This window comes from Hakea prostrata, chromosome 3 (assembly GCF_041222555.1).
Source record: "Hakea prostrata isolate BN-2017 chromosome 3, UWA_Hpros_2, whole genome shotgun sequence".
Taxonomy (NCBI): Eukaryota; Viridiplantae; Streptophyta; class Magnoliopsida; order Proteales; family Proteaceae; genus Hakea; species Hakea prostrata.
In genome coordinates, this window is record NC_142602.1 from 64,102,541 (window position 1) to 64,121,305 (window position 18,765).

Here is an 18,765-nt window from a genome sequence, read left to right on the forward strand (position 1 = left end):
TTAAAAGGGAAAAATTTAAGGATCAACTCCTCAATCATGAGGACACAAGGGAAGGTCATGGTAATGATATGAGACCTTCCCACAATCATAAACTTTGAAGGAAAAACAATACAAGGGAGTAATCAAGAATTCAGGTAAGATCTAAGAAACAAGAACATCGCCATATGGTTCAAGAATATAGACTGAATTGGGGTTCACTTTATGGCTAGGAGAAACAAAGAAGAGGCCATTACAGTAGTGTAATACAATATAATTGGAGATTCCATTCTTTCTGGTACAGAAGTTTCTATAAAAATGGGAAATGCCCTACGCGAGGAAATGCCCTTACCTTTGAGTGCGGTTTGAACTATTGATTTACGTAATTGGAAGTAACCAATTAGGTTTACGTATAATATCCTAGAAATCTTTCACTGATCCAATTTGAGTACAGCTATGGGATAGACCTTTTCTTCAAAAATAGATGAGTAATCGCAAGTGATTGAGTTCAGTAGTTCCTCCTATCAAATTATTGACTCTAGAGATATGGTAATATGGAGAAGACAAAACAAAATTGTTTGAAGCACCGACAGAACCGGAAGCGCCCCTTGTTTCAAAGAGAGGAGGACGGGTTATTCACATTTCATTTGATGGTCCGAGGCGAATTGAAAGCTAAGCAGTGGTAATTCGAAAGATCCCCCGGGGGAAGAATAGAGATGTCTCCTACGTTACCTGTAATACCCTTCTCATAATCGAAGATCAGAAGTATAGAAGATAGAATGAATCAAAGAAGAAACGAATTGATTACTAACCTCTTAGAAGAAAATCGACGAAGAAACTCGAACGGATGCTTGAGAATCTTCCTTGGCTTTGGAGGAGAGGTTCTAGGGTTCTTCCCACGTTCTCCAGAGGCTTGGAACTGATTGTGAGTGAAAAACACGGAGTCCCCCCCCCTTTAAATAGCATAAAAATCCCAAAATTGCTAGGATTTCCAAAATTGACCATTATAACCCTGTTGGTCGATTGGCCAATCGACCAATCAGTCGACCAACCAAGACAACAACTCCAATTTAGGGAATTGATGGTCTAGACTTCATTATTTTTGCGTGGGCTTCATACAACACCTCAAACAACATATCTAGCATTGAGGGATGTCTTCAAACCATGTCCAAATAAGCTTTAAGTCCAACAACCAGGCTCTCCTTCATCAATGTGCAACTTCTTCTCTAACTCAGACAGGGTTTCTAAGTATAGAACACCATCATCAATATCCATGGATTTTGGATCAAACACCATGTCTTCTACTAAGATGGCCTATAGTTGCCTTCTACTTTCACTTCGGGTCTTAGGTCCTACAAACAACAGGGTTTCCGGGTTAGGGTTAGGGCTGGATTTCACAACTATCTAAGCTTTATAAAAGATGACATGATGCTTCAATTTGAGAAGCATAGGACTGGAAAGTCTTTGTGGGAGGCTGTGAAGTTCTAGTATGGAGGGACTTCCACCATTAGAGGCCACCAATTCAGACTCAATTTTGATGGTTACAAGATGCGCCAAGGTCACACCATGAGGTAGCACATAACCATCATATCCAACATGATAAGTGAGTTGAGTGCATGTGGGTGCCAAAAGACTGATGAAGAACAAGTCTCTGCAGTAATCAAGTCACTGCCAAAGACTTGGGAGCACATGAAGATCTTCTTGACTCATGCTGATGATGTCAAGACTTTTGAACAAGCTGCCAAGCACCTTGAGTTGGAGGAGGATCGGATATTGGCTAATGCCCCTCCCACGGAAGTATTTGCTGCTGAAGCAAACACCAGTAAGGGTGTAGGCTCTAGCGCAAGAGGGAAAAAGCTCAACCTCAGCGTCCCAGGCAGAGTAACAGAGGTGGGAACAGAAACAAGGGTGGCCCCAAGTGTTCAAGGGGGATTAGTGCTAGCAAGAAGAAATCATCTTTGATTTGCTTTAATTGCTGAAAGCTTGGTCACTTTGCTCGTGATTGCACTGAGTAGGATGTATGTACTGTGTGCTATACCTCATCTTGTTATGTAATAAGTTCTACTATGCTTGCTGAATTAAGTCTTTTGTAGATTGTTGATTCAGGTGCGATAGGACACATAATAAGGGAACGCTTGAACTTCGTGGAATGCCGTCGTGTTCAAAGAGGAAGTAGAAGAATAACGATGGGGAAATAGCTCAAGTTTGGAAGTTCATGGCATTGGCATGTGCAAATTAGTTTTGTGAGATGGCCGGATGCTGTTACTCCATGATGTGTTGTATCCTCTAGAGATTGGGAGGAATCTTGTTTCTGTTAATTTTCTTATGGAACATTGTTTTAAGGTTGTTTTTTAGAACAATTCTTTGGTTTTGTGTCTAGGTGATACAGTTTATGGTTGTGGTTTTCTTCATAATGGTTTCATTGTATTAGATGCAATTGATTATTCATTTAATTCTAGTAATGCTTTTGTTTGCCAAGATACTATGTGTATTGATTCTAATATATGGCATGCTAGACTAGGACATATTGGCTTAGATAGGATGAACATATTAGCAAGAGAAGGTCTCTTGGGCCAAGGTTCAATATCTGATTTGCCAACCTATGAATCATGTTCAACAGGGAAATCAATTAGAAAACCATTTAAAAAGGCTTTAAGAGCGTCTCTTCCTCTAGAACTTATCCATTTAAATGTGTGTGGACCCATGAATGTGCATACTAGAAAAGGATAGGCATATTTCATCACATTTATAGATGATTATACACGATATGGTCACATTTATCTAATTTCTCATAAGTTAGAAGCTCTAGAATGTTTTAAGAAGTTCATGAACTTAGTTGAAAATCAGTTAGATAAAAGAATTAAAACTCTTAGAACGGATAGAGGTTGAGAGTATCTCTCCGATGTGTTCAAAGGGTTATGTGATGAAAAGGGGATATCTAGGCAACTTACTATTCTAGGGACTCCACAGCAAAATGGGGTTGCTGAGAGGAGGAATAGAACTTTGCTAGACATGGTGAGATCCATGATGATGCAAGCAAATCTACCCATCTCTTATTGGGGAGATGCTTTGCCAACTGCTGCCTATATCCTCAATAGGGTTCCAACCAAATCGGTCCCTTCCACACCATATGAGTTGTGGACTAGAAGGAAGCCATATTTGAGTTACATGCGTGCATGGGGATGTGCAACATACATTCACTCTACCTCTCACCAATATGGGAAGCTTGGACCTAGAGGAAGAAAGTATATCTTTGTAAGATATTCTGAACTCTTGAAGGGCTATGTCTTTATTAGGCTAGATGAGAGTGAGAGAAGAACGAAACTTGAGTCTAGGTATGCAACATTCTTGAAAATTATCATCGGAATTCTTTAAGATACAAGATAGTGATCTTGTCACTCTAGGGATTTAGACTCTGGATAATGAACCTAGGGTTCATCCAGAAGATCCTAGTGGGAGTAGGAGTGTAGATGTGATAGCTACCTCAGAGGGTGAGCAATCTAACATGCACTGGCTGTCACACCCCACCCGCCGGTCTCGATTACCCGCCCGACAACCCGTGGGAGTGATCCGTCACAGGATCCACGGTTTAAGTCTATCAACAATATTAAACACAAATATAGATAATCAAGAGCAATAAATGTTCAATAAATGAATTAAAGGAATTACAGGAGTCCAAATACTCCAATAACAATAATAAAAGGAAAGAATAATAAATAAAACGAATACGAGTTCAATGGAAGTAAACAAAAGAGCTATATCAATTTCTTTCCAGTTTCCTTTTCTAAGGCTATAAACTTAGACTCAAGTTTAACAAGGTGAGGAGTCCTCCAGTTCTTCTCCATTCATTGATCAAACTTTCTAACCACCTTCCCTCTCTGGCCATCAATAGGTGCAATAACCGCACTCCATGCACCCGCAGGAGCTCCTGCACAGGCTATCTCCATTTCCCACTGACGGTGCCACATCCTCTTCATACGGGATGGTTCCTTCATAGGAAATCAGTCCATCTTCCTGTATAATTCCTTCTTCTGTGCAGGCTAATAAACATATACAAAATAAAGGCGTGAGTTCTAAAGAACTCAGTAAGAAACAATCACAAATCCCATCAATTATCCAACAAAGCATAAATACATAAATGATATGAATGAGTGCAAGGTATGAATGATACTATGATTTCTAACTATGCAGGTCTCTAATAGTTGACATGCTTTAAGATATACACCAGCCATCCTCTGGGTAAGTCTCATCACTCTGATCCGGCAATGGCTGGTTACCTCTGTAGGGATCCTGGGAAAAAGGGAAAGTCCACACCTGGCTCACAAACCATGGCTGGGGTTAAGTCCACACTCTCTTACCACGACCGTTGGTAATGAGTACTGGCGCATGTCGAGGTTTCTAATCCAATGCAAAGTCATATTGGTAACATGTCTACATGAAGTCAAAATACATCCCCAATGGCACCAACCAACTCGGTTCAGTATCCTTCGCAACCTAGGAATGAGAACCCTCATAGACTGGCTATCGCTATTGGATTCCACTCCTTAACCCTATGGTCATCCACATATTATTGGGGCGGATGCTCTCATGACTCCTCATGACACCCGGTCCGTTCCTTGAACATCCATGAGCCCAACCCTAACATATGTAACCCTACCATTTACATGACTAACAGTGGACCAATGTCACATCACTATCATCACGGGTCACTCGGTTTCAATCCCCCTATCGAAAGGGTAGTAGCATGTGGGATACCTAGCCATGCACTTCTAGACTCTTCCTAAGAATGTCATCAAACAATCATGACAGTGACTGGAGACATCAGCAAGCATGTGTCCCATTCCACAGCCTTTTGATATCCCAAGCTAAGATATCCCAAAGGAATACCTCATCTATCAAAACCATATACTAACCATCATCAGTACATAACAATCATAATCAACAAAGTATATATGTAATCAAGACAAACAACAGTAATATAACAAGATTAATATATAAGACATGAATACAACAGCATATATATAAAGAAATACTAATTCTAATAGACACTGGACTAGCATGTTCAAGTTTATTCAAAAGATAGGATTGATTGTCCTTACCTGCATATAAGTAAACTGTCCGTAAAAAGAGATCCGTTAACTATTACAAGACTTTCTTTTCAAACAGAGTATACCTAAACACAATGTTACAATATTACATAAGTTAATTGAATCAAAGTGAATCAAAACCAAAAGTCATTTGGTCACTGTTTACCAGCCAGTTGCTCGAGCCGATCGCTTAAGTTGAGCAACCGCCACTAGTGACCGCCCAAAAAACAGAGAGTTTCAATCCGAAACTCAGGCTTCTGATCACCCGTTTTCAATCCAGATTTTGAGTTTTGAGTGATCATGGCCTAAGTCTCAAATCTAATACTCCCAAAGCCAAAGGGTGAAGGAAATCCTAACAATTACCATCATTGGGTTACCCAAAACTCTCCCCTTGACTGGATTATCCTTCTCACGAAAGCAGGGTTTCATTTTCGGATAAATCACCTCAAGTACATTGGAAAGAGAGTCACAATGATCAAAGAGGGTAACCACCATGAGGAGGGGATGGGTTAACACTAAAATAACAGACAAAGAGGATAAAGAATAAAGGGTGAATCCATTACCTCACTTCAGAAAGCCAGAAAAAGGGAAGGACTGATCTCCAGATCACTGCCAACACTTCAGATCCACTTTCGGAACTTCCCCGCAGCTGTTTAACCTCCAAATTTAGCAACCATGAATAAAATATTCGTTACTTGGACGAGGGTTACCTTTTATAGAAGTCAGGGGGCAAAATAGGGGGAAAACTCCGATAACAGACCGGGCGGTCGCTCGGCGGTCGCTCCGTTTGATCGACCGCCCACTAGCAACCGCCCCCATGTATTTTGCCATACAAGGGTGCTTTTGCTAGGGGGTTGATATCCAAGTACAACCTAGCCCTAAAGAAGAGATGGGGGAGATCTTACCTTCATTTTGGACATCTCCGAACAACACTTGTCTTCCAGAAGACCAACTACCAAGCAAGGCAGGCTCTTCAAACAAAGGATCCAGATCCATGGGTTCAGGGTATGGATCATGGACTTCTATCTGGACACTCCACAAGTTTACCCGACTAGACCTTCGGGTTCTCGGACCTGCAATACGGATCTCGGGTTAGAAATACATGGGTTGTTACACTTGCACCATAGTGAGCGCGGGCTAGTTCCTCATCGACATTTCGACATAAAGGATGAAGCCTACATGGTAGCTCCTGCAGACTAACTGTGAGATGACTCCAGTCGATGAGCATGAACCGAAGAGCATGCAGGAAGCTCTTGCGGGAACAAACTCAAATAAATGATTGAAAGCAATAGAGGAAGAGCTGGAGTCAATGAAAGTCAATCATGTCTGGGACTTGGTTGACTTACTGCTGGGCCGAAATGCAATTGGGAACAAGTGGGTTCTTGAGATCAAGAGAAAGGCAAATGGATCTATTGAGAGATTCAAGGCTCATTTAGTGGCTAAGGGCTACACCCAACGAAAAGGCGTTAATTATGAGGAAACTTTTTCCCTTGTGATTAGGTTTGCCTCCATCCGCCTCATATTAGCCATTGTTGCTTAGTTGGACTTGGAGCTTTACCAGATGGATGTAAAGACTGCTTTTCTTAATGGAGAACTTGAAGAAGAGATCTATATGGATCAACCTCAAGGCTTTGAAGCTAAGGGACTAGAGCACAAAGTGTGCAAACTCAAGAAGTCCATATATGGCTTAAAGCAAGCATCTAAACAGTGGAATGTGCGCTTCCACCAAGCTATGATAGAAAATGATTTTTCCATGCTTGAGGAAGATCACTGTGTTTACACCAAGAGATCTAATGGAAATTATGTTATTTTGACATTGTACTTAGATGGCATACTCATGGCTAGCAATAGCAAGGAGCTATTGGAAACCATTAAGAAATGATTGTCCTCCATATTTGATATGAAGGACATGGGTGAATCAAGCTATATGCTTGGTGTCAAGATTGTTAGAAATAGGTAAAAAAGATTACTGGGTTTATCTCAAGAGACCTATATGACAATGTCTTGAACATATACCAGTTGCACAACTGCAAACCAATAGATATTCCAATGGAGAAGGGTTTGCATTTGAGCCTTGACATGGGTCCTAAGACTTCAAAGGAGAAAACCAAGATTGAAAGAGTTCCATATTCCAGTGTTGTGGGTAGCCTTATATACACTATGATGTGTACTAGGCTGGATATTTGTTATGTAGTGGTTTTGGTTAGTTGGTATCAATCAAACCCAGGCATAGAGCTCTAGAAAGTAGTCAAGAGGATATTGAGATATCTTAGAGGAACAAGTTACTACATGCTGTGTTACCAAGGATCGGATTTGCGATTGGTTGTCTATAGGGATGTTGACTGGGCTAGAGACATTGATGAGCGCAAATCAACCTCTAGATATGATTTCTTGCTGAATGGCAAGGCCATTTCGTGGTGTAGCAAAAAGCATACTTGTTTATCACTCTCGACCATTTCAGTGTATGTGGCATGCTCAATTGCGGTACAAGATGCTATTTGGTTGAGGAGATTCCTACATCATACTGGATTTGTGTTGACATCCAAAGAGCATGCCCTTGTCTTCTGTGATAGTACGACAGCTCTTAGTTACGTCAAGGACCCCAAGTATCATGGAAAAACCAAAATATACAAGTGAGATATCATTTTGTTAGAGATATTGTAGCAAGGAAGAAAATTGTACTTAAGCACATATCTACTAGTCAGATGTAGCTAACCCTCTTACCAAACCTATAACCAATGATGTTTTTATTTCTTATGTAAAATCCTTGGGCTTGCGTAGATTGTGACTTATTTTTGTGCTGAACCTTTCTTATTATTGAGTAATATGAGTTCATTTTAGCATTTATTTTTTTCACTTTCTATGTGATTGTGTTCTTCTAGTATAAAATGTGATATATCCTTAGGCATGAAAATGGCTCCCTCACATGAGCATTCGCCTCTAGCACTTTGGAGGCAAGCAGAGATGAGACAGATTGTGAATGACCTTTTGTAGGTCAATTCATAACCATGTCGTCGCCTTAATTTTGAATCAAAATGAGTTTCTCTATTGTAAAGAGAATCAACAAGAATGTTCTCACTATTCATGTTGCCTATAGAAGCCATGTGCGAGTACTTTATGTGGCACTAGGGTAGCGACAATAAAGAAACTCGGGTTAGGTGCAAGAGGTTGTGACTAGACTAAGACCTGTATGGTGTTATGTGGCTACTTTGGGGTGTTACCTATGGTCATGATTGATTTGACCTAAAGGGGCATTACCCGGAAAGGAGTCAATCCCAAGTGTAATGATGGTCTAAGGCGAAAGGAAATGTTTGATTCAACTACACCTTAAAAGTGTTTGCTAGCGCTAGCTATATTTGTTACAGTAATGAACATCTTAAAGACAAGAAGGTGATCTCTCAGATGAATCAAGATACCTTTTGTCTGGTGAGTTTGAATAAATCTAGAACATTGTGGTATACTAATGTTTATTTGATCTGTTTCTTTGAGTGATGTGCCATTCAGCCCTTTTGGGAAGGGGCTCACGAGTGTAGGTATATCACCGGTCGCACAACCCATTTGCCAGTATGATTTGTGGATGTTGGTGTCTGAAACACAAGTGGTCTATGTATGTGTGATATATAGCATATAGATCAACATATGTATATCTGAGGATATACATGTGTGTCTGGGACACACTGTGATAGAGAGATCGAATGTGTATATCTGGGATTTACATGTGGGTATGGGACACACTGTGACAGAGAGATTAACACTTGCCCTTGTACAAGTGGGAGATGTTGGCATTTATTAATTATTAATAATAATATGCCCAAGGGCAAAATTGGAAACTCACTTTGGAGCGGTGACAAAATATAGGGTTATATTTAGGTAACCGCCGCATCACTTCTGGAGTGATCGAATTACGCATACGTGAAATTTCTAAAAGGTGGCTCTCTCTTTCTCCCTCTCTCCAAGAAACACAGGAAGGAGAAAGCTTTTGAGGATCTTTTTCTCCTTAGTTTTGGTTTCTACTTTCTTTCATCCACACGGCATTTGGGTTGTGAAATCCATTCCCTTTCCGCTTGATTGTGAAAATTTACCGGTGACGATTTCGTAGAGGAACGAGGACGTGGAATTAAATTTAGTTCCGTTGCGAAAATTCTATATTGGAATAAGCGAATCCAGGTAAGGATTATTCTCCATTCTATTTCTAAAACTAATATAGAATAAACCAACACTACCAAAACCGAGTCAATTGAAGCCTACGAACACCCTTAGCTAGATCTATTACCTCCTTACTAAAAAATGCAAGTCCATCACCAACTAAGCAATATTTCAATGATAAAAAAGAATTAGAATTCTAACTTCTAACCAAGATTAGAGAGGAGAAAATCGTAAACTCTTCAATTAGAGGTCATGAGTAAAGGTGTTAATTTAATATCGAAACAATATATCGAGAAAAAAAAACATCTATATAAATTTGTATCATCTCGTATTATCTTTTAAAAAAACACACTATGATTTCAAAATGGTTTTTATTATGATATTTTACGAAATGGTTTGGGTACAGTATTGAATGCATGTACCAAAATTGTCATACAATTCATTTACACCAGTTTACGCACACTTCAACTATATCTTCATGGTAACTTTTAATTTCATATATAATTTGAATATACCATGTAGGATAATTGAATCTCGATCTCTTCATTAAGTGGCGTTGGTCCTACCCCTTCTGAGAGTGTAATGCTTGGTTTTACAGAGCCTTTTCACTTAGGAGCATTGGTTCTACTTTTGCTTCTTATTGGCTTCTTCCTCTCTTTTTTTCCGACGCATAAGATACTTTTATTAGACCCTCCAAACAGATGCTGCCGGAGATAAGACAAGAGTTGTCTACAATGAAAAGAGGTGTAACGTCCACCAAACCCAATTGACACCAAAGACTTCCAGTTTAATCTCCTGAGCTAAGTTGCAACATGCCCAATCCAAAAAATAGGGTTCTACCCATCAAGGGCCCAAATTGCAGACTTACAATTCGAAGACACCAAAAGTCAAGGTATGTGTGTTGACCGTGCTAGAATAATACCATCCCTAATCCTCTAGCTCTATGAGGTGCTTGCATGAAACCTTTTCCTGGTGTGGCTAGGCTCACCGCGTGCTGCGCCGTGTGGTTTGTTTGTTGTTTGTTCTAAAAGTATGAAAACATACTTTTTAAAAATGGACAGTAGAGATCTGGATCTCGACCGTTTGCTGTAGATGCTGGACATTAATTACGCAACACCCAAGTAATTTTCGATAAAACTTTTGTGCGGGTCCCAAAGAAGTATAACCCGTCCAGCTTTGTTACTAGCCTCATGACCAGGAGCCATCCACATATCGACCTCATGCACCTAGAGGGGGTGGTGTTCCTCAAAAGTGGGTTCCGATGACCTTTGACACCATTTCTGGATTTCAACATTTTAAGTAAGAAAATAGCTCTAAGTAGATGATAGAGGTGGAAAATATTCATGAAAAAAAGCCACATTACAGGATTTGGAAATCAAACGACATAAAGCACTCCATAGATGATACAATAACATCCAAATTACCATAAGAACCAAAATTTAGAATGGACCCCTTTGTTGCGATTCTTTAGCGAAACCGCCAAAATGGGATATCCACAGGATCTCTCGTAGATACCACTATGATTAAGGTTTTCCGGAGATGGGGCTTCCTTCAACCCCCCCCCCCCCCCCCCACCAACAATCCCACACACACGTTCAGGCATTAAATGTTCGTGTAGCGTGACGGAGAGAAATAGACAGAGATTCAAAAATCTTATAAAAAATCTAAGCTTAAAATGGTCAACTTCAAATTTTTGAAACCTTTTTTAAATACTTCAACCTTCAACAATGACTTTCAACAATGACTCGTAGATCTGCTATTTGAGTTGGGATCATCCTTCCATCGGGAGAGTACTAAGTGCTATCCGACGATTTCCCAACTACAAAAATACAGTGAGACCCACATGTAAAATTTTGAGTCTGAATCGGGCTCTCTCGACTGCTTTCCAACCACAAAAATCCAGTGGGTCCCATAGGTGAAAAAATTTTCTTTCCAAAATGTGTTTTTTCACTAGTGGGACCCACTGGCTTTTGTCGTCGGCTGCAACCCAATTTAACGGTGTCAATTATGAGATCAAATTATATCGACTTGTTTAGATCAAATTATATCTCCAACCTTAACTCATTTCTTACCAAAAAAAAAAAAAAAAAAAAAACCCTAACTCATTGGTATGTACCGGGGGATTAAAAAACCTATTGAGTGCAAACTAATTTGATCTAACTCATTAGTAATTTTTTAATTCGAATCATACTAATGTAGCATTGCTTGATTGATAAGACTAATATCTCTTAGTGAAGAAGTCATAGTTTTTTACTCTTATTAATGATTTATGTAATATCTCCATTTTATATACATAAAAAATTCCTTGTACAAAAAAAAAAAAAAAAAGATTAGGTTGAAGTCCAATCGTTCTAACTCGGTTTGAAAAGGTTAAAGAAATTGATTTATTTGAGCCAATGATGGGTTACTCAAGCGGTTAAAAACCCGCCCTCCCACGAGGAGGGGCTGCTATATTAGTAATTTAGTTCCCACCCCATGGTAACAAGTACGGGTGTCAACGGTGCGGTTTGGAGCGATTCGGGCGCCTACGGTTAGGAACCCCCAACCGCCCATTTAAAGATACATTTCGGTTTGGTGCGGTTTGGGTTGAGGTTGACTAACGGTTTGGCCTAATGGTTTGGATTCGGTTTGGCTAATGGTTTGAACTAAATTAAAATCAATATTGAAATTTATTTTTATTTTTCGTCTTTCAAATCCTGTTTCTCCCCTCAGATGGTGAGCTCGTGTCCGGTGTGGCATTGCTGCCCCCCCTCCACCCTTAAGTTTAGATTTTTCTATCATGTGTCGTCGCGTTAGTTAAGACTTGTTAGGTTATCAATTAAGACTTTTAAATTTTAAAATAATAATTAATGAAATTTGAAATTTAAAATTAAAACTTAAAACTTAACCGTTAACGTATTAACACTCAACTCTCAACTACTCAAACTCGAGTCTCATTGTCTCAAACACCGGTTCATGGATCTTAATTATATTTGACAATACCAAAAAATATTAATTACATTTAATATTTTTATTTTATTTATGTAATAGACTAACGGGCTCCCGCACTGGGCCGGGCCGCCCGCCGTTCGGGCTGGGCCCTCGCCCTTCGCCCTTGGTCGGGGGCGGTTCGGGCTTCGGCCGGTTCGGTCCGGTTTTAATGGTTTGGGTTGAAAATTGACACCCTTAGTAACAAGCTACCTTTCAAAAAAAAAAAAAAATTTATTTGGGTGATGAGTCGTCATTATAACTCAATTTAAAAAGGTTAAAGAAATTGGCTTATTTGGGTCATGTCCAATTATCAAAATCAAAGATTTCTATTCAACCTAAAAATTGTGATCAGTTATTTTTAGGTTTCCAATTACAAAACTAACTAAAATAGTGATATTTTTTTTGAATTTTTTTAGAAATTTTTAATAGTGATTTTTCATCCTTTTAGAAATTTTTACTCCTAAAATTGACTATACTGACATGGGGATAAAAATACTAAAAAGGGATGAATAAAAATAGTAATTTTTTGCCTCTAGACAATATGGTGATTGTTCAACTTCAGTGTGGTAACTCTAGGGGTAAAACTTTTAAAGGGAAATGAAAAATTACTATTCTGATTAGTTTGTAAATCCAAACTCAATTTTAGTTAGTACGGTTAATTGAAACACTTAAATACTATTTTTGTAAAGGAAATCCTAAAAATAGCTAATGGTGTAGTTTTCCCAAAATTTTTAATTCAAAACGAAAAGCCTAAAACCAAAACTAATCTAGACTAAACTATTGACACCACCACACAGCAATTCTCACCCCTCAAATCCCCATGCTTTGAATCCACTAACAAATTTTTTTAATCCAAAAGAATAAATAAAATATAAGTATAAACCCTAGATTTACAACTCTATACATTACAAAAAATCAACCATAGCTACTTTTACATTCCTTCTTTATAATTATAAGCACATTGCTTGCTTTTAAATTTCCTTCTTTATTTTTCAAAAGAAGGTTTTTTTTTTTGGTGTGTATGTGTGAGAGAGAGAAATTCTGAATCTCTGATCACACCAAGATACCACTCAATGATTTTTCTTTCTCTCTGTTGAGAATTAATCCCATCCTAAAGAGTCCATCAAAACAGCCAATTTCATCCCAGCCCAGCCCAATCAAGAAATTATGGGCTGGGTTGGGTTGAACCTAGGAACTGTGGGCCTGGGCTGAGTTAAGAGTAATTAGTGTTGTATTAAAGTTTTAAAAGCCAACCGGTCCAACCCAAACAAGTCATTGGTTTAACTAGCTAGAGTCGAGACAGATACCACCCACAAGGGGCTACATGAATTGGACAAAATAAGTTACCCAATCTGGGCTGGACCTGTACCTATAACAGAACCAAGATTCGGCCCACCTGAGATTCGACTGTTTTAGAGTCCGAGAGCAAGGTTTAAAGTATCCCACGATACCATACGATAGACCCAACCGATACGATACATCTCGATACGTGTTTCCATTGAATTACATGAAGACACAACATGATACAATACTCGATACAAGACGATACGTCTCTTAAAATCACCTAACCGATACGATACTCGATACCAAAATTTAAACCTTGTCCGAGAGTCCAGACAAATGTTTAAAGTATAGGTATTCAGTATAGTATCGGTCAGATGATTTTAAGTGACACATCATCTTGAGAATCGTATTGTATTTATTGATATATTTTAGTACAATCTAATGGATATGAATATGTATTAGTTAATATGGAATTGTTGAATACTTTAAACCCTGTACAATACTGCGATTGACCGAGTTTGTCTCCCCATATCACTATTAGGAGAAGCGATACCGCATGTTGTTTCCTATCATCAATCATCACTTGACACGCTCTAACAACCAGAGCCACATAAATATCCACGTGTTATTATCTTATGAATCCACCTGAGCTATATATATCTTTCATCTTCCATGAATGAAGCTCAGACACATCTCACGATCAAAGCCAGAAAATTCAGAAACGACAGATAACGAAAGAAAAAGATGGATTCCTCATCCCAACAATTCCGAGCAGGTGAAGGCCAAGCCCAAGTGAAGGTAAAAATTGAAAACCATTCGTGGAAATGAGTGGTCGAGATTTTGATATCAATCATTCATTTCAATTCTCACCGTACGCAGTTCAGTATTGTGCATTAATTATATAGCATTGAAACTCTATTCGCACTTGTGGGCTTGTAGTTTTAATGATTTGACGGATTTGTTTGTTTGTTTGTTAGGCCTTGACGGAAGATTGGCTTGAGTCAGCAAAAGATTCCAAAAATGCCGCAAGTGACAAGGTGTCCAATGCGGCTCAGAACACCATGGACGCTGCCCATCAACACAAGGACGAGTCTGCCAACTTCTTCCAGCAGTTTTTCTCTCTCCTAAACCCCGCACGATTGCACGAGTCTGGATTACCTCCCTGAACATCTTAACCATAAAAATGCTAATGGGTGTGGGATTTTCATTTTTCATTTATTTTTAATACTTACCATTGGGCCCCATCCCTATTTCTAGCCAAAATCCATCAGCGGAGGTAATTCATGTCTATTGTGCAAATTATTTAGAATAAATTGTACTGGACACCCCAAAATAGAGGCCTTAAAGCATTGACACATTACTTTATGTTTAAAAAGCATAGATACCTCAAAATTGAATTTTTATTGATATAATTGTCCAATTTATTACTGAAAACCTTTCTGACACCGTTATTTATTATAGTGATATTTCGAAAATAAATAGTTATTTAACTGTTTTCAATGATAAATTTGAAAAATATATCCAATGAAAATCTAATTTTGGAGTCTCTATGCTTTTTAAACATAAAGTGGGGTGTTACTGCTTTAAGGCCTCTATTTTGGGGTGTCAATGTAATTTTTTCAATTATTTATAAACTCCTTAGAATTGTAAACTATTATATTTATATCCATTAAAATTTATTTTATTATGTTTACATCCCTTATGCCAATTGTGCTTCTATTATTAGAGTAACAGGGTTAAATGATAAATTAATACCATTGTTGTATTTTCAAAATTCCCATACTACCCTCTATCCCCTTCAAAAACTATTTTGATTTTCTAAGAAAAAAAAAAGAAAATCAAAGAGTGGCTAAAGAGCAACAACTAATGATTTGGAAGCATTTCTTATTTCCCCCTCATCTATAAGAAGATACAACAAGGTAAATGTGTCATTTTTCATTTAAAATTAATGGGCCTAGATATAGAGGATGTTTGCAATAGAATAAATTCCAGTTTGCAAACCTAAAGGGTGCATATGTAATTTTCTTTTATCTTGCTTTGAATGAAGAACCCATGGCCCACCTTGGTTTTATTGGGTAGACTAGTATTGAGTCCTTATAACTTAACATGGACTAGGGAAAAGGAGACCCATGAGAATACAAAGACTTATGTTAGGGGTATAACTTAACATATATGGACCAATGAAAAAAGGAGACCGATGAGAATTCAAAGACTTATAAAATTGCTTGGGTTATGCGCATTCGTCAAGCCGATATTTTGGACCGTTAAATCCAAAAAGTCCCAGTCGAAATTGAATCTCGACTGACAATGTGTGACTTGACAGGACCCAAGAAAGAGCCAAAGACTTATGCTAGTGGTGTAAGTGTCTCTGTTAAACTAGACCCATGCAATAGTAGGACCTTGGCTAAGATAGCTCAAAACAATGCTGAGGCTAATGATCATAGGTTCAAGTCAAGAAATGATGAAATGTGGTTTATTATATAATTTTTTTTTCATCTCTCCAGATAAGCATTAAATTATTATATTTCAATAGATCAAATGTGGTTTAATGGTGTTACTTGTGTTTCAGACAGGAGAGCAAATGATGAATATGGCACACGGTGCTGCGGATACTGTGAAGAACACACTTGGAGTGGGTGACAATACCAACACTACCACCACCAACACCACCAGGAAGTGATTTGCATGCATGCATGCATAGGAAAGCTACAGGAAGAAAGTTTAGGAGGGTTGATGGGTGCTTTGTGTTCTTGTTTTGCACTTTCCTTCTTTCTCCTTTCTCTCCTTTCAGAATTTTGATTTTCTTCTAGTGAAGAGTTCTTTTAAGAACCCCTAGGAGATTTTGTAATAAAACTGGAATAATTCATTATAAAATGTTTGGTGGTTTCTTTTGCTTCTCCTTTCATTTCCTAATCTTAGTTGGCCTCAAAAGAAAAAATATTCTACAAGAATCATTGTAGATGCAAAACAAAATTGCATTTTACAAATGCTTTTTCACCCATCTAAATGGAATATAAATAATTTAGAAATTGCTTTTATTTTAGATTTATCACCATGAAATTAAGCATACAAAAATGGTTTTATTGGTCATTGATAAGATTAGTTTTTGAAAAATAATAATAAAAAAAAATAATTATTGCTGCTCTATGTATTATAGTTAAATTACTAAAAGGATCCTGCTCTTTATAAAATTATTGTTGTCCTCTCAATTCTAACAGTGTTAAGAGACCATTACATTTGAATGTTTAATGTCTATCTTATTATTTTAGAATTAAAAAATCAAAACACAATAATATCTTCATTTAGAAAAAAAATCATATTAAGACCAATTTTGTACTTGTATTCTTATCATTTTGAATTCAAAAAAAAGACTACCTAAATTATTGTTTTTTTGAAAAAAACTTCCTAAAATTGATAACGTCAAATTATATAATAAATAAATGAAAACCTAATGGAGGTAGGAACTTCCTACAATTGATAACATAAAACTAGTAAGTAAATAACAAAAATAAAAAAATAACACCAAATTGAAAAGTAAATATAAAAAAGTTAAAAAATAAGCAACTATCAAATTTTGGATGTATATTCTCTACATACACCTATGAGACAAAACTCGTCCTCTAGGGGTAACCTAGTGATTTAAAGGCTTGTTGTTGTACATGCTAAATGTAATCATGATTCCTACGAAGAAAGTGAGTTAGAATTTTATTTTGTTGCATTAGTTTATTTTTTGTATATGTCATTTTTTATATTCTTGCTTGAGGACAAGCTTAGTCTAAGTGCGGGGGCAATTCGATGAGCACATTTATGTGTGAAATATTAGAGCATAAAATATGCATTTTGTACACTTATATCAAAGTTATCTTGGGTTTTATGTTGTTTTTGCAGATTATAAGATTATTTTAGGATTCAAGCAAATATTTGGAGTTTTGAGTATGAAACATGCAATTTTACACGTCAAGAGATTCGTTCAAATTCTCAAATGATAAAAGAGTCTGATTTGGAACATGATGGACTAGAGATGCAATTATGGGTCAATTCCAAAAATATTTTAGAATAAATAAGCCAATTTTGATTTACGACTGATATTAGTTAGGATTTTTATTTTATTTTTCTTTATGTAGAATTGAAAAATATATGGGACCCATAAGTAGTCAAAGATTAGGATTTTCTATTTTCTTTTCCACATATTTTCTAGAATATTTTATTTTATTTATTTTCCTAATTGTTTTTCTCTCTCTCCTCACTTCCTATTTCTTTTACTTTACTATTTTATTTTTTTCTTTAATTAAGTCAAATTGCTTTTCTTAAAACATTTTCTTTTTTTTTTCTCTCCTTCCTCCTTATTCCTTCTCCACCTTTGTACATTACTATTATATATATATATTTATTCTCTCTCTCTCTCTCTCTCTCTCTCTCTCTCTCTCTCTCTCTCTCTCTCTATTCCTTAGATTTTCCAATGAAATTACATTTTTCTTTATTTTTTTTTCCCTTATCCTATTTTATTACTTATTATTATTAGAGCAAATTGCACTGGCACCCCAAAATGGAGGCCTTAAAGTAGTAATACCCCACTTTATGTTTGAAAAACACAGAGACCCTAAAATAAGATTTTTATACATTGTCCAATTTGTCACTGAAAACTGTTAAATCACTGTTTATTATAGGGATATTTTTGGAATTAAAAGAAAATAAAGGGTGATTTAATGGTTTTTAGTGACAAACTGGACTAATCTATCTAATAAAATCAAATTTTGGGGTCTCTATGTTTTTCAAACATAAAGTGGGGTGTCAATGCTTTAAGGCTCCATTTTGGATGCAAGTGCAATTTTCTCTTACTTTTTTTTATTTATTTTTTTTATCTGTAAATTATTCATCATCTCTTATAAATATACCTTCTCCTCTTAGACGTAGGTTACACTTCTTTTTCTTTTTAGTTTTTTTTTTTTAGGTTGTCTACCTTCTATTCTCTTTAGTTTGTTTAGGTTTTCTCTAGTTCTTTGATTGCTTTGTGGGGTTCTAGTTTATAGATTGAATGTTTAGGTTCAATTTTTCTATGTAATGCAATGAATATTCAAGTTATTTAGTTTATTTTATGCAAGTGTATTTTCTTTCTTTTGATCAATGCCAATTTCAATTTCAATTTTAATTTCAATTTCAATTTTAAGTTCAAGCTTCAAGTCTCAAGTTCGAAAATGATTCGTTTTTCTTCGAGTCTAGCGATTGTAGATTTGGATCATTCCAGATTTAGTTGTTAGGGTTGGGTGAGATTCGAATTGATCATTCAAGGTTTTTTGGTTAT